Source organism: Sarcophilus harrisii, chromosome 1, assembly GCF_902635505.1.
Source record: "Sarcophilus harrisii chromosome 1, mSarHar1.11, whole genome shotgun sequence".
Classification (NCBI taxonomy): domain Eukaryota; kingdom Metazoa; phylum Chordata; class Mammalia; order Dasyuromorphia; family Dasyuridae; genus Sarcophilus; species Sarcophilus harrisii.
The window spans coordinates 219,816,860-219,840,641 of NC_045426.1; the positions used below are offsets into that span (position 1 = coordinate 219,816,860).

The 23,782-nt window shown below is 36.9% G+C and overlaps 1 protein-coding gene across 4 annotated transcripts in view; it reads right to left on the reverse strand.

The window, feature by feature from the left end:
- The window catches only part of EPN2 (epsin 2), an 85,618-nt gene extending 70,138 nt beyond the window's left edge, over positions 1-15,480 (reverse strand). For 2 of the 4 annotated variants that reach the window (XM_031937562.1, XM_031937548.1), the window contains exon 1: positions 15,224-15,478. The gene's annotated coding sequence lies outside the window, so the exon portion shown is untranslated. The other 2 variants (XM_031937571.1, XM_023497313.2) reach the window with 2 other exon arrangements.
- Positions 15,481-23,782: the final 8,302 nt, after the last annotated feature.

A 23,782-nucleotide genomic window follows, 5' to 3' on the forward strand; every position in this document is an offset into this window, starting at 1 on the left:
TCAAAATCTGTTTCCTGTATCATAGATCTCTATAACCAAAGAAAGGGATCTTCTCATATCCAATGCAGGGTAATAATGAATATAAAACAATTTTTATGTAACCCAGCAAAAGCAAAATTTAAAGGATATTCCCCTAGGATTCAAAGTAGTCACAATAACTTTTTCTCTATCTAGTGAACCCCCCCCTCCCAAAAGATCTATGTTAAATCTCCCAGACTAATAGAAATACTATTTGAAGGTTGAGGTGTTCTCCCAAAAGAAAGACAGAACTAGAAGATAGTTAGAAAGTAAGAGTTCTTTTTGCAGACCTGTATAGTTCACATTATTTACAACATACTTATGTTGTCAAAGCCAAAAGTTCAGTTTGCTCTTCTAGTATAATAGATCTGTATCATGGTATTCCTATAATCAAAGTTCCATTTTGTCCATGGACTTGATTCAACAGTTCCTGTTTCACTATGTCACTCTACAGCTACCTTCATTGACTACAATATCTGAGTTCATCTCATTTTCTGAATAGATCCTCAAAGATGCACACTTGTCCAAGATCCACAGCTTGTCAGCTGTCTCTTCAGTCCCTGTATTTCTAACTTTAAAGCTGAAGTCCACGAGTTTATCTCAATTTTATGAACTAGTCTTGAATCAATAAATCATCTTCAACAAAGCATCAATCCTTTTCACATGCTACTGATGGAACTCAAGAAAATTCCCAGAACAGAGATGACTGATCTACTACAAATTGATGTTACTTAAATCTCAAGCTCCCTATTTTCCCCTCCTCTTTGTGTCACACCACTCAAATGATTTCTGGCACTATCTTTTCACTCAAAAAGCTGATCCTTTTTCTTAGTAAGACAAAACCATTCCACAGGCACAAGTGATTCAATTCCATCCCATCATCTCTAGCAGATTAATGCTAATGGGGAAGATATAGGATCTAATTTCAAATCTCTCTCTCTCTACTATGAACTTTCCTGATACCTACAAATAGACCCATTTCTATCCCATCCTTAAAAACTCGCACTTGATCCATGCAATTCCAATAACTATAATTCTCTCTTTCTTTTGTAGCTAAACTCCTTTTAGAAAAACTGCCTACAATGAATGCCCTCCCATTCTATTACTCTTGTTCTCTTTTTAACTCTTGACAGTCTGGTTTTTGACCTCATCATTCAACTGAAATTATTCTTTCCCAGAATCATCAATGATTTCTGAATTGCCAAATCTAATCACTTTTTCTCAAACCTCACCCTTTCTTAACTTCTCTGTAGTTTCTGAGATTCTTTTTTCCTTGATACTTTTTTCTCTGTTTTCATGACTGTTTTCTCCTGATTAACTTCCTACCTTCAAGACTGTTCTTTCTCTGTATTCTTTGCTGGCTTTTTATCCAGGTATTGCCTGGGTGTCTCATTGTGCTTAGTTCTAATCCTTCTATTTTATTTTGCTTGGTGATTTCATCAGATCCTGTGGATTCAATTATCATCCTTATGAAGATGATTCTTTGATATACTTATTCAGTCCCAATCTCTCTGTTGATCTCCATACAATTTCACCCCTCCAACTACTTCTTGAATTGGTTATCCTTAAGACATCTTAAACTCAACATGTCAAAAACTAAACTCTTTAACTTCTCTCCCAAACCTAGCGCGCTCTTCCTGACTTCCCTATTACTGCTGAGGGCACTATCATCCTGCAAGTCTAATTCTTGACTCTTCACTTTATCTAACTTCCTATATCCAAATCTGTTGTCATATCCTGTTGATTCTATCTTTGTAAAACCTCCTTTACATCCCCTTCTCTCCTCTGACATTGTAATCACCTTACCATAGGCCAGCATCATCTCAAGCTTGGACTATTACAACGACCTTATTTTCAGTTCTATACCTCAAATCTCTCCTAACTCCAGTCAATTCAACTTTTAAAGTGACCTTCCTAAAGATCCTCCCTTACTCAGTAAACTAAAGTAGCTCCCTATTTTCTCCACCACTACATGTAAACCATTCTATCTGGCTTTCAAAGAATATACTTCCTTAATAACCTGGCCCCTTCCTGTTTCTCTGGTCTTCTTTTATTCCTTACTATTGTCCTATGATTAACTCTATGATTCAATGACACTTGCCCTTGGCTGTTTCTCACAAAGGACAATCCAACTTCAGACTGTGCCCTTTCACTGACTGTCTCCCATACCTGGAATGTTCCCTCTCCAACTTCTATAAATTCTACAAGATGCCTTTCCTGTGTACTTCCATCCCCCAATGCTATTTCCTTTCCTCTGAGAATACTTTCCATCTACTTGTATGGGATGTATGGGATTACCTTCCATCTACTTGTATGGGATGTAAATAATTTTTATGTAATACTTGTTCCAATGTTTTCTCCCCCATTAAACTGTGAGCTACTTGAGAACAGAGACTAGGGATTTTTAAAAAACCTTATTTGTATCCTTAGCACCAAGCACAGCAAACTGGTACTGTACTAGCCATTTAGTAGTCCTGTAGAATTGATTTGACTTTGTATTTATTACAAGGCCAAGATAATTCACATTTCATCAAACAACTGGCACTGTTGGAGGAGTTTAACAACCCCTTAAGGAGGGATTCAGAAGGGATCCCTAGAAAATACCCTCTATGTTTCTTAGATATTTGTCATTACCTATAATAAAAGACATACAATGATACTTCTAGTAACAAAAAAAGATTAGAATACATTTCTTTGTGACAAACTTCATTATGAAGGCTATGTATGTTATATTTGAAAAACAGGAATACATGTCTCCAACAGGAGAGGACACACTATAAGATTCCTTAAATAAAAAATAAATGCTTAAACTAGGACAATTGCAGGGTGTTATTAAAGTTGGAAAAGGTCTTAAAGTTATCTATTCTGGCAGTGGCAAACTCAAACAGAACTTGGAAGGCTATTCAACTATACATAAGGATTCCTATGCTATGTTCCATTGAGTTTTTATTTTGTCATATATTTCTAGAGGCACTTGGAATTGTTCACTTGTTTGATATCTCTGATCTAGTCCAGCTTCCCATTTTTTCATATAAAAATGACTGATGTGAAAGACTTGAAAAAAAGAGAAAAGATATGTTACATGAACTAATGCAAGAAAGAGAAAGGGGATGGTAGAATAACAGTATTATGGGGCAGAACTAGTTACAGTGATCCATGCTAGAAAATATAAAGTCTTTCAAATTTTGGAAGATTTTAATGAAATTGGGAAGACAAATTTTCTAACTCCAGCAGCTTCTTAAGTGGATCTCCATTCAAGGTCCCAGAAATAATCACTAATATTATTCATAACTAAGGTATAAGTTGCTGGCATGTTCATCCTGGATAAGTGGAGTACAGAAGGGAAAATGTAGAATGACTTGAAAACAAGTACAAATGACTGACATCAGATTTTTTTTTCCCTCTTTTGATCAGGGAAAGGTGACAGAAAAGCAATGATGCCCAAAATTGTAGACAGTTTTACACTCAGCCAGAAGCTGAGTGAAGAGAGGTGATTTGAATAATTAAAACGATTGTCATGAACTTTCCACTTCTGCTTAAGATTGGTCCTCCTTTCCATTGCAAAGGAGCAAATCTTATCTCTTCACAAAGGTTATCTTTGATGTGTGAAGTTCCAGTTAACAGGAATACTACAGTTGAGGCATATGCAATACCAACTCTGCTTCAAATGCTTTAAAATAAAAAATCCCACTACTAACAATTTCATAAAGAAGTCCTAAAGAGGAGATAGTATCAAAAAGGAAGGAAAAGTCAAGTGTCAAATGCTACAGAAACTCAAAAAGAATGAAGGGGGGGAGAGGGAACTGGATTTAGTAATAAGGAGTTCCTTATTGAGTGTAAAGACAGTAGTTTCAGCAGTGATGGGGGTAGAAAGAAGATTGTAAAGACCTGAGTAAAGAATGAATGGTGAGAAAATAGAACAAAAGAATGAACTTTTCTAGAAGTTTGGCAGTGAAGGAAAGATGAGAGATAGCACTAACAATTCAACAAGTATATTTTGTTAACCAAGATTCTTTTGTGATGGGGACCTTAGTCTCCACTTCTAGGTCAGAGGAAACTAGAATGTGAGAAACAAAATAGTAAGTAATCGATACACTGCCTGGCTCTTTAGATTGCAGCATAGTGAAATACTGACCAATAGATTAAGCTTCAGGAAACTTGATTTTTGGTCCCCATTTTGTCATAGGAGCATAACTAGAAGCCATCTCAGAGGCCATCTGGTCAAATTTCCTTAATTTATATTTGAGGAAAGTAAAATCAATGATGGTTAAGTGACCTGCCAAAGGCCATATGTGTATTAAGTATAGGATGCAAGATTTGAAACCTGGTCCTCAGAATCCAGAATCAATGCTCATATCACTGTATCATATATTAAATAGCTATGTTGGCTTTGGAAAAATACTTAATAGTGTTCTATTTCTTCATCCATAAAATGGTGATAATTCTTGTCCTATTTAGTTTTCTGTAATCTTGCCCATCTTACATACAGTATTGCAAGAATCAAATGAAAGTACTTTGCTCTCACTCATATTTTAAAAAGCATTTTAAGTATCTGCTGAAATAAAGTATCACTATCACCAATTGCATTAATTTATTTTTACATCCTATAAAAAAAAAAAAAAAGAAGTTTACAAAGTAATAATGAGGTTTATCCTCCATACTCCAGTAATGGAGAAGTATCAAATTAGTGAAAAGTTTTAAATACACTTCTCAGTAAAGTATATAAGTAACACCACTAATATTCTATACAAATTGAACAGTAATGAATAAGCATTTGAAACTTAGGTATTTACTGTTTGCAAGCAAATGAGGCTTTATTCTATTACTTTCAAGTGCTTTGAAAATATGTGCAACTACTTTTAAAAAAATAGAGAAGTAGATCTTATATCTCTGACAGCTATGGGTAGAAGATATTTCCTGGTTAAGGGAACAGGTACAAAGATAGAAATGAAAATGAAAAACAACCCTTATCCTGATTAAGTCCACATTCTACTGAAAGATTCAAACAAATAAGTAAATACAAGTTAATTTAAGTTTAAGGAGGTAGAGAGCATGAGCAACTAGGAAATGGGTTGAGGAAAGAGAGGAGTCAAGAAAGGAAGAGGTAGTCCCTTAGCCCAAGTCAAACCCCATCAGGAACAATGAATTCACTTTGAGGGGCTCAGGAATTAGAAAAGGCATAGACACATAAACTGGAGCATTTCCTGAGGCAGCAACCAGATTAGTAAAGGGCTTTGATATGACTGGCCTTAACCTGGAGAATTTCAGAGGATATAATAACTGTCCTCAAGTGGCAAAGTGATTGGCTTTTTCTACTTGAGCCCATAAGACAGTACTAGGAATAAGGAAAGTTAAAAAGAAGCAAATTTAGACCAGTCCTGAGAAAAACAGTCTTATTAATTAGAATTAATGAAAAGTGGTAAAAGCTTCTGCTAAAGAGGCAGAAAGTAGTATGGGCTGCCTAAGGATGTATTAAATTTTCCCTTACTGAAGATCTTTAAGTAAAGACTGAAAAATGTATTTCTCAAGTGTATGTACACAGAAGGAGATTTCTGTTTTGGTACTAGTTAGACTGGATGGTTTCTTTCAATCCTGATATTCAATAGGCCTTGCTCCCATAACCATCTCTCTTCTTTGTAGCCATGTTCAATTGATTCTTCTACTTCCAAACATTATTTCAAGGGCTCTCATATTGAAAATAAATAAAAATTGGTTGACATTATTAATCCTTCTAACTACCATCCAACTTCCTTTCTTTATTCCAATGTCAGACTTATTAAATATGGTCTACCCTGTCTGTTTCTATCTTCCATCCACACATTTCCTCAGTATGGTTTCTGTTCCCATTACTTGGACTGAGGTCTTAGGTTCCATTCTAACCTCTGTCATTTTCCTATCGTTATGATTTTAGGCAAATAAATCCCTTAATCTTTCAAGATATATTTTCCTCCTCATTTTACATGAGGATGTTGGAATAAATGTTCTCTATGGCTTCTTCCAATTCTAAATTTAGAATTACATGTGCACATTCCCCAAGGCTTAGTCCCCCATCTTCATCTGTCAACACTCTCTGCCTCCACCGGTTCATGGTTTCAATGATAACCTGTAGGTTTCCCAAATCTGTACCGATAATTTTATACTACAATGCTGTATTTTCACCTGCCAAAAGACCACACTCCAAATTCTACCATCCTGTTACCCAAAATTCATCATTTTCTGATTTGAATTTTATTCTTATAGTTACTTCACTCCTGTTAACAGTACCACCATTCTTCCAGTCTCCTAGAATGAAAATTTTGAAGTCATTTTTATTGCTGCCTCATCTCACACCCCACACCAAGTAATCTAGCACTAAATTCAGTAATTGCTTCCTCTGAAAAACAATTTTGGATTTTACTTTCTTTTCCTCTACATTTTTTCACTGCAAAACTTTTAATATCTTACGCTTAAAAACACAGCATCCTAAGTGATTAAACTCTATGCCTGCCCCCCCAATAAATTTTTAATTTAGTTAGCAAATGGTTCCTAAAACACCATCTTCATTATTTGTACTACTCTACTCAATTCTTCTGTCTCCTGAAAAGTCCAACTTTTTTTTTTTAACATTTTATTTATATTCTTTTGCACCACTGTCATTTCCCAATGATTCTGCTCCATCAAAAGATCTCCCTGAGAACAAATAAATATTATCAGGCAAAACATATGAACACAGACATTAGCCATGTTTGAAAATTTGTGTCTTATTCTGAATTTATAAGACCATCAATTCTCTATCTATAAGCAGCAGTTTTCAATATCCATCAATATCTATCTCTATTCCAATGAGACAACTAAGTAACGGTATTCAGCAAGCATTGAGATTCCAGACTAGAATTTAGAGAAGAGATAAGGTTGGATGGTTAGATTTGTGAGTCATCTGTAGATATGATCAATGGACTGAGGGGAATTGATGTGATCAACAGGATAGTAGAAATAGAAAAGAAAAACTGGGATATGGTAAGGAATGATAGCAGAACAAAGTAGATGATCTAACAAAGGAAATCAAAGCATCAACATATACCATCAGCAAATAAAAGGAGAATCTAGAAATAACAACAATACAAGGAACAAGAGAGATTCCAGAAGGTAGTGATGATCAAAATAAGTCAAATGTTTTAGTATTCAAGAAAGATAAGGGTTAAGAAAAAGCTATGGGATTTAGCAATTAAGAGACCTATTAATGAAATCTGTTTTAACCTAGTGCTAGAGTCATTATGCAAAGGGTTAAAAAATGAAGATTTGAGGGGAAAGGGAAAAGTGGAGGCTACTAATAGGACAGTCAAGAAAAAAAGAGTCATTGAAAAACTGAAGTTCAGTCGAATGAACAGAATAGAAAGACAAGCAAGACAACTTAGATACAGTTAATATGAATTTAGTGTATATTCAAAAGGAAAAACGTTTTATATTAAAGAGATTCAGTTTTGTGAACAGTCCTCTTGTTCTGTTATACTTTGTGTATGGAAATGTTTAATGGTTCTTAAATTCAGATTTTTAAAAAATAATTTTTTTAACAAAAGCTTTTTTCTTTTAGAAGTTTGGTTTCAAAAGGGATGAGATATAGGATGGAAGCTTTGAAGGTATGCCACAGACAAATCAACTGGTTTGGTTTGGTTTTTTTAAAGGAGGGAAATGTAGACCTGTTTGTAGACAGCAGGAAAGGCAGCAGTGGATAAAGACATAGGGAAAGGGGAGGTGTTACATCAAATGAACAAAAGGGTAAATAAATTCCAGGGGAGGGGATTAACAGACACAAATAGGGTTGGCCTAGACAAAATGAAAGTTCACCTCTTCCCCAGAGAATGGAGAAAATGAGAGAATAAAAATTGTTAGAGGGAATTGAAAATGAAGAATGAGGAAGAAAGGTAAAAATAGATAATCTCCACTTAATTAATTAACTATGATGAGGAAGCCAATCAGTGGTCTAGGTCAGGGCTACCTAAATTTTTTCCACTCACAATCTCTTTTTGCCCAACAAATTTTTACATGACCCCAGGTACATAGATATATAAAATAAGCATGCAAAGAAAACATTTACTAACAATAAATCATAATTCCATGACTTCCCTTCAGTTACCAGACCCCATATGGGGTTTCAAATCACAGTTTAAGAAGCTGAGGTCTAAATGATTTGATAAAAGAAGGTCGGAACACAGTCTATATTAGGAAAGATAGTGAGTTTTTAATCTCATTAACCATACTATAAGTTTTTTGAGGGTAGAAATCACAGTCTTGGTCTTCTATTATGAAATCAACACAAAACTGAAACATTATTAATAGGCACTCAAATACTTGCTGCCTAAAAAAATTGGGTTTAGTTTTGTCAATTTTCTTCTTCTTCGTCGTCGTCTTCTTTTTTTTTTTTGGGCTGAGGCAATTGGGGTTAACTGACTTGCCCAGAGTCACAAAGCTAGGAAGTGTTGTGTCTCTGAGGCCAATTTGGTCCTTCTGACTTCAGGGCTGGTGCTCTAGCCACTGTGCCATATAGCTGCCCCAGTTCTGTCAATTTCTAGTCCTTACTGTTATTTCTCCTTCATGTAATGCTTAACCCTTTTTTACTTTCATCTATTTATTTTCCTCTGAATTTTTGAAGAGGTTATAAAATTACAATTATAAAACCCTAGTGGCTATTGCTATAGGGTAATGGTAATTATTAAATGGCTATTTATATATCTTTATTCATTTATTTATTTGCCTTTAGGCAACTTTGAATCTGTGTAAAGGTAATCATATTCCAATTACTTTCAACTAATTATTTGAATTACTAGCCAAAACTAACAATATATTCAACATTTTCATTTTCTGATATTAAAAAAAAACTAATTTTAGCATTAGTTTGATAAAATAGTTACAATAGCATTCAAGATTAATCCTTAAAAAAGACACGGGCATAATATATTAAATATCATAATTTTTAGAGGGCAAAAGAAAGCACATATCTGACCTTAAATTATTATGCAACAGCAAGTACATGATTGTTTTAAAACAAAGTAAAAAAACCTTCTACTAGTCACTTGTCAATATTTTACTTCATATTATCTATAGCATTTTTAGCAGTTACTGTTTATTACTTGGAAAACAAACAAACAAAACCAAACATTTACCACTAAAAATGTCAGTCTAGAGCCAGGAGTCCTCAAACTATGTCCCGCGGGCCAGATGCGGCAGCTGAGGATGTTTATTATCCCTCTCACCCAGGGCTATGAAGTTTCTTTATTTAAAGGCCCACAAAACAAAGTTTTTGTTTTTACTATAGTCCGGCCTTCCAACAGTCTGAGGGACAGTGAACTGGCCCCCTATTTAAAAAGTTTGAGGACCCCTAGAATCACTCTAGACTATAGAAGAATGAGATTTCAATCAGTATTATTTGTACTTAAATTACCTGCATTATGTACTAATTGCTATACTCTAACTCAAGCTTCCACAACAGAGATCTATACTTCACACATAAATTATTTGCTCCAACCCATACAAGTTTTAAAATGAATCCTTTTAAACTAATTCAGTCAATTATTTATAATAATTATTAATCCTATTTAATTTATTCTAGTCACTGTATAGCTGTAACTATATTATTATTATATTATATTAATTATATTATTACATATTTAGTTGATAGCTGATTAAGGAACATAATTCAAATAAGAATTCTAGAAAATTGAAAAATACCTTAAGACTTTACATTTCAATTTGCAAAATTATCTTTGTGAGAATCATGAATTCTGATTTCAACCTATTTTTGCATAAGGCCATCTTTAAAGGGCATAGGCTTCAAACAATTTTCTTCACTAAATCAAATTAAAAAAAAAAAAACACAAGAACCTACATTAATACTTGTGATCAATGAAAATTATAAGAAAATGCCAAAAGTAAATCCCTTTTGTGAAACTTCATTCCTGAATTTGTTTATCAACTTCGGAGTAATAATTAGGAGTCTTTAATGATTATATTTTTACTATTTCATACTTATGATTGCAATGTTGACTTTGGAACAAGCAGAGATGGAACCTGCACTCAAAAGCAACTGCAGTTTAATTATAGACAGTTTCAATACAGCATTCCAATAACCAATAATCTCTCAGGATGGAGCTGATTTTGCCTTTACCTATTGTTAGTATAATCTCAAAAAGAAGCATTACATATAGAAGTCATTCCTTGAATAGTGAAGGCTACTAGGTAACCTAAGAGATTAGTGCTATACTTGAATTGGGATAGACCTGAGTTCAAACTTCACCTCAGAAAGTTACTTAGCTATGAATTTGAAAAAATCTTTCCCACCCTCAATTTCCACATTTTCACTTACCTCATAGGGTTTGTTTTACCTTTTTTTTAGACAAATGAGGTAATATTTAAAGTGCATTACAAATCTTAAAACTATATATAAATTGTGTTATCATTATTACTAAATCACCTGTTCCCTAGAACATTTTAAGACAATATTCTTCAATATTACATACAACCTTTACATTAATACTAATATCTAATACTTATATAATGTTTACTGTGTGCCAGGCACTGGGCTAAATAAACATTTTACAGTTATCTCAGTTGGTTCTCACAACAACTTTTAGAGTTGGACACTATTTTTACCCATATTTTACAGATGAGGAAACTAAAACAGAGATTAAGTTCATCTGCCCAGGTTCACACAGCTAGTAAGCATCAGAGATTAGATTTGAATTTAGGTCTTCTTATAGATGCTCTATACACTTTACAACCTGGCTACTTCACATAACAAATCAGTACAGGCAAATAAAAATGGTTTTAACTGCTAGATGGCATAGCAAAAACAATTAGAAGTGTCTAAATTTAAATCCTGCTTATGACATTTACCAACTAGTGAACCAGAGAGAAGTCTTTAATTATTCTTAGCCTTGGCTTATCTGTAAAATGGGGATAATAGTAATAACTTTTACAGAGTTGGGCAAAAACAAATGAGATGGGGACAGCTAGATGGCACAGTACTCTGTGTACCACCACCCCTGGAGTCAGAAGTTCCTGAATTCAAATTTGATGTCAGACATTTAACACTAGTTGTGTAACCTTAGGTAAATCACTTAATCCAACTGCTTTACCGTTTCTCCTTCTCCCCAATCAAATGAGGAAAAAAATGTTAAATGCTTTGCAAACCTTAAAATGCTACCAAAAACCAGCAACAGTTATTGTTCTATATGACTCACTGAAAAAAATAAGGCAAAATTGTTAGCTTTTTAGCACTGAGTACAGATCTGGCCTGAAAGAGACTGGTAAACTATTAGAATTTCTGGAACTAAATCCCAAAAGTTTAAGTTTTTTTGCTTTTGCTCCACACCTGTGATTTCAGTAGTATAGGCAGTTCCCCGGGAGGAAATCCTTTCATAAATTCAAATCAGCCACTCTTGTGCAACTTGCTATCTTATGGAGGAGTCTAGAGTAAGGAAAAGTTAAGTGACTTCCTGAGTGGTACAGGGAACATTTATGTGTCCACTGTTAATACCGAATCTCATCTTTTTAACTCTGAAGCCTATCAGCTTGCTGCTCCCTATCCACTCCACCATGCTGCAGCTCCTCAAAATTATTTTAAAATCAATTAGAAGACTGTTTGATGTTAGGCTGACTGCTTCTGATAGTCTGTCTCATTTGTGTGTCAGCTGCCAGGAACCCTTTTAATCCTAGTCATACAATTCACAATTCATGATCCTAAACTACTACTACTACTACTTTTTTTTTTTTTTGGCTGAGGCAATTGGGATTAAGTGACTTGCCCAGGGTCACACAGCTAGGAAGTGCTAAGTGTCTGAGACCAGATTTGAAATCAGAACCTCCTGACTTCAGGACTGGTGCTCTATCCACTGCACCACCTAGCTACCCCAATTCTAAATTTCTAAACAAGCATGAATATTATCACTGAAATCAGAACTGTGTAGTACAAGAATCTGGATCTAATTTTGTTTTTGCCAACATTTGTATGATCTTGGACAAGTTACTTAACTTCAGTTTCTTCATCAGTTAAATTAAAAGGTTGGACTTATATTGCCTCTAAGGTAATTTTCATTTCTAAAACTATGATCCCATGATCTATTTGAACAATTCTTCAAGTTTTAAATAATTTTTTGTAACTTCTAGATCAAATTTTAAAGTCAAAAGCCTATTCTATCATTAGGATACCACTAGAGTTTCTTCAATATGTTCAAGAAAAATTCAGCCTTTTAAAAAGCTATGCATTAAAAGGCTAATAGGTAACATGATATAAAGAGAACACAATCAAATAATTCCGTTTAAAAAAGTGCCCATGTTTGTTTACTTAATTTCATTGATTCTTTCTCAACCAAGTGTGTATTTTATTTTAAAAAATACACACTTGTTTGTGGTGGCTTCAGAATATGAGAAGCAGTAAAATGATTAAGTGGATAGAGTGGTGGGCCTGGAGTCAGGGAGATCTGAATTCAAATCTAGACAATTATTAACTTTGTGACATAAGTCACTTAAATCTCTGCTTTAAGTCACTAGAGAAACAAATGGTAAAACATTTTTAGTATCTTTGCTAAGAAAACCCAGTATGGTCCATGAGGTCATAAAGTATCAAGACACAACTGAACAACATGGGGAAAATGACAAAATAAATTACAGAATTTGTTTGAAAGTAAATCAATTTTTAAATATTACAATCTAATAGAAACAAAATAGATTTTATCCAAAACCATCTATCCAAAACAATGTAAATTATATTCAGCATAGGATTTCTAAATTTATATGAACAAAACAAGTACAATAAGATATATTTCCTGGACTTTTGGGGGAGAGTGGGATTAATGGCTTCAGGTTAAAGTTCTCAGAAATGTTTTATCTATGGAGCTGGAGGAATTTTGACTATGAAATAGCTTATCACTAAATTTGTTTTAGAATTTAAAATTCTACATTTGAAGATCAGTGTGGTACAAATCAAAAAAACAAAAAACGATGGGGTCACCAAGCCTGGGTGTCAGTTCTAGCACTGTCCCTATCTATATGGTCTTCATCTATAATATGAAGGAAGTAGATAAACTCTCAAGATGCCTTCCAAATCAAATTATTAAGACTCTTTCTCTAAGGTGCCTTTGGATACTTGAAAGGCAACCTTTAACACTAAATAACCTGGTAATGAGGACAAGTCATTTGCCCTAAGCAACACTCAGAAGCTAAGGAGGGGTTTTGGATTTTTATTATTTCTGGGTGAAGTAAATTCTCTATACTAAATGAAATCAAAAGATCCCAAGATGGATAGAGCTGAAGACAGAAGGGGCTAGTACACTAGTTAAATTCTTTGCTTCAAAGAGGGATTGAGGCACAGAGGTTAAGTAATTTGATCTCAGAGAAATAACTCCAGTTCTCTCTACCCAGTATCATGAGGCAGACTCTACCCACAGGTGCAGACCTTCCTACTCCCTCCACCATCAAAACAAAATGGAAAGAGTCTTTGTAAATTGAAATCTATGGTTCCCCTTAAGAAATATTATAAATGCTTCAAGTTAGAAAAGCAAAATGTTTAATCTAATAATCAAGTGAAAAAACTGTTCCAACTATTTTTCATTACATTAAATGAAGTCATATTACTAAAGAAACATTGGATTTGCCATGGAAGACACTTACATATAAACATACTAAATAACTCTTTGCCATTGAATTAAAGTAATGTCCCATTTGTCAATGGAACAGAAAATAAAAACCTTAAGAGCTAAACAGCTCTTTACAATTCTACCAAAAACTCTAAAATGAAAATTTTGTCCAGTAGACTCAATTCATGACATGGGATAAAATCCCAAATATAATAGCAAGTTACTGCATTCAATGGCTTATGGATTGTCATCAGATTCTTTTGGATGAGTAAAAGTTTAGAGGAAATTTGAGAAACAATATTTAAACCAGGTCAACATTCAGTCAAACACAGATTAAAATTTAATTATCAAAACAAAACAAAAAAATACACTTTTTTTTTCGTGTAATATGGATCCCATTTATCACTGTGGTAGCTAGAAATTTCTGCCAAACCTGTTGTCTGGTGGTAAATGGGGAAGCAGAGATCGTATAAGCTCAATCTCCCTCTCCCCCCCACTAAGAGTCCAAGCTTCACTTAACCCATAGTTTCCTCCTTTGTACCCTAGAACTTTAAACGGATGAAAACCATGGGTTCTCGTCTTTTCCTCTGCACTTTTGGCGGAACTGCTAAAAACACTTGGACATAATCACTGCCTGAACAAGAATTCCGTATAAAATGCACGCAGAAAACACAAGCACAGTACCAACAGCCAATTATTTACACACTACTTGCAAAGCCCTTTACATCTTTTATCATTTGATCTTGAACACTAAAACAATTAGTATGAGGTACCGATTCCCCAAACTACCATGTGGCCGTAATCTATTAGCTCTCGGAGCCCGGACGAGGAAGAATTTGCTTGGAAAGAACTGCGGAGACGGAAAAGCCATATACAGAAAAACTTCCGACAGGCAAACACACAAAAAAGGGGGTTAAAAAAAAACCTGTTGGCACCTCTTCCAATCTACAGTACACTGACCAGCCAGCCTTCTCAAATAAGTCTTAGCTCACCTTAGAGCCTGAACTGCCATGATCGGAAGCTAACGGGTGATCTGCCAAAACGGGAAGGGAAACAGAGCCCCGGGGTTACTTAGGGGGATTGGGGAGTAGAGTGGGGGAGAGGTCAGCCCGGACCCACCGCGGCTGTGCAGGCGGTCCGGGACCCCCGACCCCACTCGCTCTCACACCCACACAAGGAACAAAAGGCAGGCTCAACCCCGAGCCGAAGGGTGACTCTCAGCGTAGGGGAGGGGTCAGGGCTGGGGAAGCGGCCGTGGGAGCAGCAGCAGCAGCGGCGGCGGCGGCGGCAGCCCGGCCGGGGAGCTCTGGGGCTGCAAGGGGAGAGAATGGGGGGGGGGTCTAGGAAGGAGGGGCACCCCTCCCACGCCCCCACCGTCGCCCGCGTGGGGGGAGGGGCTCGGGCCTGCTGGGCTACCCCCTCCTCCCCACCCTGAACTAGGTTTGAGAGCGTTGGTGGCTCCTCGAGCCTAAGCCTCTGCAGCCGCCGCCGGTCAAGCGCTGTCTCCAAGGCTCGGCTCCCGCGCCGCTCCCAGAGGAAGGAGAGAGCCGAAAACCTCCCCGCCTCCCCCTCCTCCATCGCCGCCCAAAGCTCACCTTCTTCTTCTCTTCTCCTCCTCCTCCGGTCCCCCCCCGCGCCGGAAGCCCAGGGGCCCTCAAGTACTGGGCGCAGGGGGAGGAGGGGACGAAGGGAAGGAGCCGGAGCCTTGTGGGGGGCCACCCGCCCAGCTCGCTCGCAGCCACCGCGTCTGCCTAGGTTTGACACCCACACACCATCCAACATGGCGGCCGGGAGGGGGCGCGCCTGCTTGCGTGCGCGCATCCGTGCATTCCGCGCCCCCTCCCCCTCGCCTCCCCCGCTTCCCACCCGCCCCCTCGAGCAAAGTAAGTCTAGCTGACTCGCGCGCCGGAACATACGCGCGCCTGTGCGAGAACGCGCTCCCTTCCCCCCGCCTCCAGGTCTCCTAACCCCAACCGCCTCGGTCTGGCCCCCTCCTCCTCCTCGCGGGGGGCGCCGCGTGCACGGGAGCCCCGCCTCCCTCCCGCCCTGGGTACCTCCCCCAGCCCCAACTACTTCGCCTGGGGAGGCAGGGGGGAGCCGAGGATCTGGAGCTGACTGACTGACGTCTGAGGAAAAGAGGACCCCCCCTCCCAAGAACCTCAACCCCCATTTCCCTGCCCCCTCCTGTTCTCCTCCCACCCACTTGGCTTCGTCGAGGCTGGGACTCAGCTGTGGTCCCCCGCCCGGGACAGACACCGCCCCTTTTCCCAAGATCATGCCTCCTCCTACTGGGATGAAGGGCGCTCCTTTCTAGTGTAGTTCCCACGCACCACGCCCATTTCCCAGACTGGGAAACTGAGGCATCCCCCAAAGGGCAGCACCCTCCCGTCCCTCCCCTCTTCCTTCCCACCCCGATCCGGTCCCTTGGAGACAAGTCCTTGCCACCACCAGACAGCTACTCATTCCATGTAACCTTCATGTCCCCTGCAATCGAGTTGTGACCACAGCGCCCGTGGCTTTCTCCCCCCTCCCCCACCCATCCCCCCAGCTTCATTTCCTCCGCAACCCCAGATTGCTCGTGGAAGGAGAGAGCCGCGAACTCTGGAGTCGGGTCAGACCCGTGGGACGATGCGCTTCCTCCGGCCTCAGTTTCCTGGTTTTTAAAGGACGGGCTTGGATTGCTTCTGTCTCAGACCGGAGAGGGCTCGAACGTTCATTAATTAAGCACTCACTGGGTGTACTAAGCACTTGGGACACACGTGCACCCCTAAAAATTAGACGTGCCATTGAATAGCTTTGATTTTCGGGTTTGTTGTTCTAAGGCGTGGGACTCAGAGGCGTGCTCATTAGGCGTGTGGTTAAAGATAAATAGGAATACAAAGTAGCAAGTGTTAAGTGATTTCAGGCGCTCCACACATAACGTCCAAATGAGTTCAGAGCAACGATAGGTCTGTAATGGCTGGGATAAGGGGGGAAATGTCAGGAGCTGTCCATCTTAAATTGGTAGGAAAAAGAAAGCTACCTCTCTCCCTTCTCCTCCGTACCCCCTCAGGTACCCCCAAGTCTCTCTCCACAATGCCTAAAAGCCACACTTCAAAGCCCAACTTTGTTGTCTTTCATAGCAGTCATGATAATCCAGTTGACTTTAATTCAGTTGACCCTTACAACTTCTGTGTAGTGCAATCACTGTCTCCGTTACACAAATGAGGAAACTGAATGGTTGAGTGATTAACCCAAAGTTTTGCTTAGCAAGGTTTCTAGATCAAACTCTGAAACCCAGCTATTTCTGATTCTTGTTCTATCTTCTGTATCATACTGCCTCTCAAAAGATGAAAGCATCACTTCTCTAGCTGATCAAAAATGCCTGTCTGTCAGACTCCACCTTTACAATCTCTTAAACAGCAGGATTTTGGTCATATCTATATTTTCTATAAGGCATCTAGATGGCACAGTGGATAGAGTGCTGGACCTGCATTTAGGAAAAAATCTAGTCTTAGACACACAGTAGCCGGTGACTGGGCAAGTCACTTTACTCTATTTGCCTCAGCTTCTCATCTGTAAAATGAACTGGAGATGGAAATAGTAAACCACTCCAGTATCTTTGACAAGAAAACCCTGAATTGAGTCAGAGAGTCTGCTCCCAAGTAATGCTATCAATTAACAGCCCCAGAAAACCTGACACTTCAGGATAATAAGTTTGGCTGAGGAGAATACTGAGAAATATTATGATGTATACTGTCCTCAATAAGTAGGCAATTTAATTGTGGGCATAAGAATCAACAGAAAATTCTAGAAAGCCAAAGAGATAATAAAGATCATAGAAATTAAGAGAACAGAATGATACTGTTGAATTAAGATAGAATAAGTTTCAATTAAATGCATTCAGTTTTTCAACAAATATTCAGCTGAGGAGAATATAAAGTGATAAGTCCCTGCTTTTAAGGAGTTTACAATGAAGTGGGGTACAGGGAGAAGAGCAATATGAAAATAATTATAATTCAAGCCAGAATATGTTAAATACCATCAGAAAGTTACAGAATGTTCTGAGATTTCAAAGGAAAGGGGAAAAATCACTTCTGACAGTGAGTCAAGGAAATATTTCTAGAAAGAGTAGGCCTTGGAGAATGGGTAAGATTACAAAAGTAGAGAAGAGAGGTGAGGCATTCCAGACAAATAAGTTAAAATAATAATTTACATCTATATAGTACATTAAAGTTTTTCAAAGTATCATATATATATATATATATATTCTCATATTATCCTCCCAGATGCAAATATTGTTATTTTAAAATTGAAGATAATGGTTTAAGGAAAGTAGAGGAAAGGTAGAAGTGGAAAGGCAGGCTGGAGATCATGTTAGGGGAATGTTTTTCAAGTCTGAGCTAAGTTTGGACTTTTTGAAGTCCAAAGAGTAAAAAGCCAACCGGGAAGTGAGATTGCATGATGAGGGTTCAGCATTTCATAATGTTAGCATAAGCCTCTGAGCTAGGAATGCCATTTTGAGGGAAATTAACCTTAAGCTGGTAGACTCGTGTCTTTGCTCAAAAACTACATTTAGGAATAGCACCATCAGCCTGAAAGTAGGTACTTTCAGGACACTTTCAGGTAACCCATATAAAATCTTGGGTGCCTTATTTCAACTCACCCTCATACTTTTGAGTTGACATTCTAGAGGTCTGGCTTCATTTCCCCCACCTCAGGATTATGAGGATAACACCAAGGGTGATGGGACTTCCTAATACTGTCAGTTTGAGCCCCCATTTTAATGTGCTATTTCTAAAATCAATTATAGGTACTGATAATTTTTCTACATCATCAATTTCATCGATTAGTTTTGCAGTATCATTTAACTCATCATCAATTAACTTTAATAAAAAGACATTAACTCAGAAGATATAGTAAGAACAGAAGTTACAAATGCCTCCTCCTACATACCAGGAGCATGTTTTCTACAAAATCACCTCAGTTTCAGGAATGTAGACTCTGACTTAAAGAGATTACTATAAAGTATTCATTTCCCCCAAAAGTTTACTTCTAAATGTTTAAAGTTTCTCCTTTACTTGCCAAACATCCTCAACCTTACATCAATCTGCTTTCTGGGATGGAGCCTTCAAGACGTTTCTCAGGGTTATACTCTTCACTAGGGTTAGCTTGCCAGAAAAATTGGTGTGGTAATCCAGTTCCTGAACCTCTTTCTAGAGCCTCAATCTTCTGATTTTTCAAAGCTAACAAAATCAAAGCTATCTTTGATAGTACATCACCTAACAGCAGGAAAAAAATGGATCTAATAGAGGCAGAAATAACAAAAGGACCATGTGTTTATAGGCCATAAACTATATGAGAGAGGGCCACAGTTCTTGCTCACCCACCCCCCAGAAAAAGGTCCATTTTGTTGGTCAGTGCCTTTTTGTATGAATAATCAATTCAAGTTCCTTCAGCAATTATTAGGGGTACATCTGACACCAGTACCATGTTGTTCAGTTTCATTATCAGGATGCAAAGATGCAGTCATAAGTCATTAAATAGTTAACAAAAGGAAGTTTACTTAGACCTTAGATAGCAAAGATGTGTAACAAGGACACAGTTGCACTCAGCTACAATAATTATGGTCCTCTCCCTCATGTTCATATGATTTGCAGGGAAATTGTGATTAGTCTCTTGGTCTTCAGACCTCCACCAAATCAGACAAATCCTATTCATTGGGACTGTAAGGGAGCTTTTATTCTCCTAGGTGACTTTAAGCCAAGTAAACACAGTCAAAGGCCATTGGGAAGCACTGCTTGAACTTTCCCTACTACTGAAACAATCATTTCTTAGCTTTGCCCCTTTTTCCTAGTCCAAGTTCCGGGAAAGAATGTGGGGAAGACATTGGGTCTGTCACAACAGTCACTCAAAAGGCCCTCTTTGCCATGTAATAAGTGTAATAAGAAACATCCATACTAGACCCTTGCATGCTCCACATGAAGGATTTCATCATCCCACTGCCAGCCCCCTCTTACACTAATTTCCAAGGAACAGTTTGTACATTATAAGGATGTTGTCAAATATATAAAATACTAGAAATTTAATGCAGGAAATGAAGCATTTAATTTATCTCCCTCTTTTCTATGTCATTCTTCTTTATCATATATGTAATAATAAACATTGATGTTGGAACACTCACATCTTCACACTCTAATAACATGCCTTATCAATTCTGGATCCCCTTCAAGCATAAACCTGACTCAGCCTTGTGGGATCCTAGTTTACTGGAGATAGGAATCAGACTCTTTCTCGAACGCTTAAGGTCTTTATATCTCCAAACTGGAACCCCAGAGGAAAAAAAATCACTTGAAACAGGTCTATATAATCATCCATTTACATGAACGAGTGAAGTAAGTAAAGCCAAGAAAGCAATATATACAATGACTATGACAATGTCAAAAGAAAGAACACAAAATCAAAAGCAAGTGTTGGAAAATTATAAAGAAAAGCATCAACAGAAAAGCTATAATAAGACACTTCTACCCCATTCCTTTGTAGAAGTGAGAGAGTCACAAGAGTGTACAACGCATGTATTTGCAGGGGTTTTTGATGATCAATAAACCAATTATGATGACTTTTTTTTCTCTTTTTTTTCTTTGTCTTTAAAAAAATGATATTTGTTCAGGAAGTTGAGTCTTAAAGAAAATGAAAAGGTTAGATTGATAGGAAAGGTAGAGAAGTGGGGGAGAGAGCGGGAGTTATAATCTACATAAGCAAAAGCAAAAAGATTTACCTTTCCAAGCCTTCAGTCATAAGATCTTGCCTCACCATTTTGTTGAAATGGAGAAGTTGTTTTCCCCAATCTTAGCCTAAGCAGGCCAAATTAGTGTTTGTCCAATCAAATGTTTATGGCTCAGGCAATTACTGATATTTCTAGATCAAATAATAATCTTTCCCAACCTATCTGAACCAATACACAGTAGAAAAGGAAGCCATGAAACCCAGATACTGATGCTATTATAGCCTCTTATGGCTCCTATTCTCTAAATTCTATTTTTGGTTGGATTGGAAGAGTAAAAACAATTGTAGATAAGTGAGTTACCTCAACCATTTCTTCTATGAACTTCTTGATTCTTTTAGATAGAGGCAACATGTCATAGGAGAAAAAGTTGAGAACAAGATATGTAGAGACCACAATTATTCTCCTTCTTACTGAAAACAACCTGGGTGACTTCCAGCAGGTCATTTCCCTTCTTTAGGCCTCAATTTCCTCCTTTGTGAATTGAGAGGCTAATTTAGATTCCCTGGTGGGGGGAGGGAGGTCTTTCTAGCATGTGATTTCTAAAAGCTCCTGTGATTTTTAAATATTCTGGCCTTGGTTTAAAAAAAAAAAAAAAAAAAAAAAAAAAAAAGACCAGTTTTTCTGGTGTTATAAGATCTGACTCAAATTGCTTCAAGGCAGATTTGTATACCTTAGGTCTTTGCAATTGTTTAGCAAACCAGACTCAAGTTCTAAGTCATAGATTATCAAAACTTTATCTATTTAATAAGTCTTCTATTGCAGTAGATGGTAGCATTGGGTAAAGTCACTCAAGTTCAACTTACTAACTTATTCAATGGGGCTGTCATTTATCATAGATGTGATAAGAGCATATAAATGAAATAATATTGGAAAAGTTTTCCATACTATTTGAAAAAAAGAATTTCTAGGTGTCTTTTAAAGGACACCCTTTAGAGCACAGATTCTTAATTTGATTTTATGAACACCCTTGTCTAGTAAAGCCTATGAATTCTGCAGAATACCATTTTAAAATAGTTGGAGTAGTAATTGAAGCTAAATTTCAGTTAGAGGTTAATGAAAATAAAGATGTATTTTTTCCCATTCAAATTCATGGAATCCCTGAAATCTATGCATGGATCCCTTAGACTATGGTGAAAGCCAGGTTAAAAACCTCTGATTTAGAAAGAGGGAAAATACTTGAATCTGTAGTCATTAATTCCATTTTCAAATAGCTCCTGGTAATTGTTCTACAATACCCTTAGGCTTTTATACTTATAGCATTAATTAAATTGATTAATAACCTCATAATTATAATTGGTATTTATGTAGTATTTTCTGAAGGAATTCAAAACAGCCTATAAATGATGTCTCAGTTATCTTCCTAAAGTTTTTCATCATTTCTCTTTGGGGCATTCATTAAGTATAAAACATATACAATATACTTAAACCTTTTCTAAAGTTTTCTTTTGATAGCTCAACATAGCAGAAATACAACCCTGAGTTCTTGAAAGCTACACAAGAAGATCATAGCTCTGACAGATTCTACCAAACTGAGAAGGATTTGTAGAAGACCTTCTTGAGCACTACACATCTTCCACTTGAGGGACAAACAGGTGAATCACCTTATTGAGCTACTAAGTAATAAATTATTTAAACACAGCTACTGGTGAAGACAGGTAGAAAGGGTTCTGCATTAATGGAAAGAATACTTAACACCAATGAAATCACAGCTCCACAAGCAGGACTTACATCAACTGCTGCTGAGTGAAGTAAGCAGAACCAGGAGAACATTATACAGAATTACAACAACATTATACAGAGTTCAACTTTGATAGACTTTGATCTTCTCAACAATATAATGATCTAAGGACAATTCCCAAAGACTCATGATGAAAAAAAAAATACTATCTACATTCAGAGAAACAACTATGGAGTCAAAGCATACTATTTTCACTTCCTTTTATTTTTTCTGTCTCATAGTTTTCTCTTTTTATTCTGATTCTTCTTTCATAACATCACTAATGTGGAAATATATTTAATATGATTATACATGTATAATCTATATCAGATTTTCTTGCCTTCTTGGGAAGGGGGGGAGAGGAAGAAGGAGGGAGAAAAAATGGAAATCAAAATATCATAAAAGTAAATGTTGAAAACTATCTTTACATATAGTTGGAAAAAAGAAAACATTATTAATAAAATACTAAGTGGAAAAAAAAGTAGCACATAAGTTTTTTTTTTAATTATAGTTTTATAAAGTATTAATATATATTAACATATAGCTTCTAATCTCATATATAACATCTATGCCTTTCTGGTGAAAAGTCTTTATATTATTTCTATCTATTACTTTGAATGTAGCAAATAAACCAAACCATTTTCCCATTCCCTATTCTTATTGATGTGGAACTGGAACTTCAATCAGTCCACTCTGCCTCCATTGTTAGAACTTTAATTTATCCATCCAGTTTTCATTGTCATGCAGAGGTAGGCCAACTCCTGAGACTGTCTTGATTAGCATACCTAAAGCAGATTCAATCTTTTCAAGCTACTGTTCTCACAAAGTACTTGGTCACATAGATACTAATTCTCGTTTGCTCTCCACTAGGCCCCTCTGTTACTCCTCCCTAACTTTCCCCTAATTCCTAACTACCTAGACTCCCCACCTTACTTTTCACCCTTGCTTTTTAAAAAATCCACTTCACTCAAAACACCTTGCTTAATCATATTTAATTTAACCTTGCTTTTTTGATTAATGCCTGTGTCCCTTTCACATCAGCAAATAGTGTTTGTGATAAATGTCTTATGTGAGTTCTTCACATTGTGAACCACTCTCCTACCACCTGGTACCTGAGCACTTTGTATACCTGATACTTCTCATTGTCATAATCAAATTCCTGTTTAAAATATGAAACGATCACTAACGTAATAAAAACAATATTCTTTAAATAAGTACAAATTAAATTATTTTATTTTTAATAATATTTTTCGAACTACATGTTAAGATAAATTTTTTAACATTCACTTTTTTGAAATTTTGAGTTCCAAATTTTCTCCCTCCCTTCCTCATCTTCCTCTCTACAAAAGCAAACAATTTAATATATGTACAATCATGTAAAACACATTTCCAGATTAGTCTTTTTGTGAAAGAAGAAACAGGCTAAAAGAAAAAAAAATGAACAAAAAAAAATGAAAATAATATGCTTCGTTCTGCATTCAGATTCCATCAGTTCTCTCTCTGAATGTGGATAGCATTTTTCATCATGTGTCCTTAGGAATTATCTTGCCTCACTGTATTGTTCAGAATAGCTAAATCATTCAAAGTTTGATCATTGTACAATGTTGCTATTAGTGTGTACAATGTTCTCCTGGCTTTCCTCACTTCACTTTGCAAAATCAAATTGCTTTT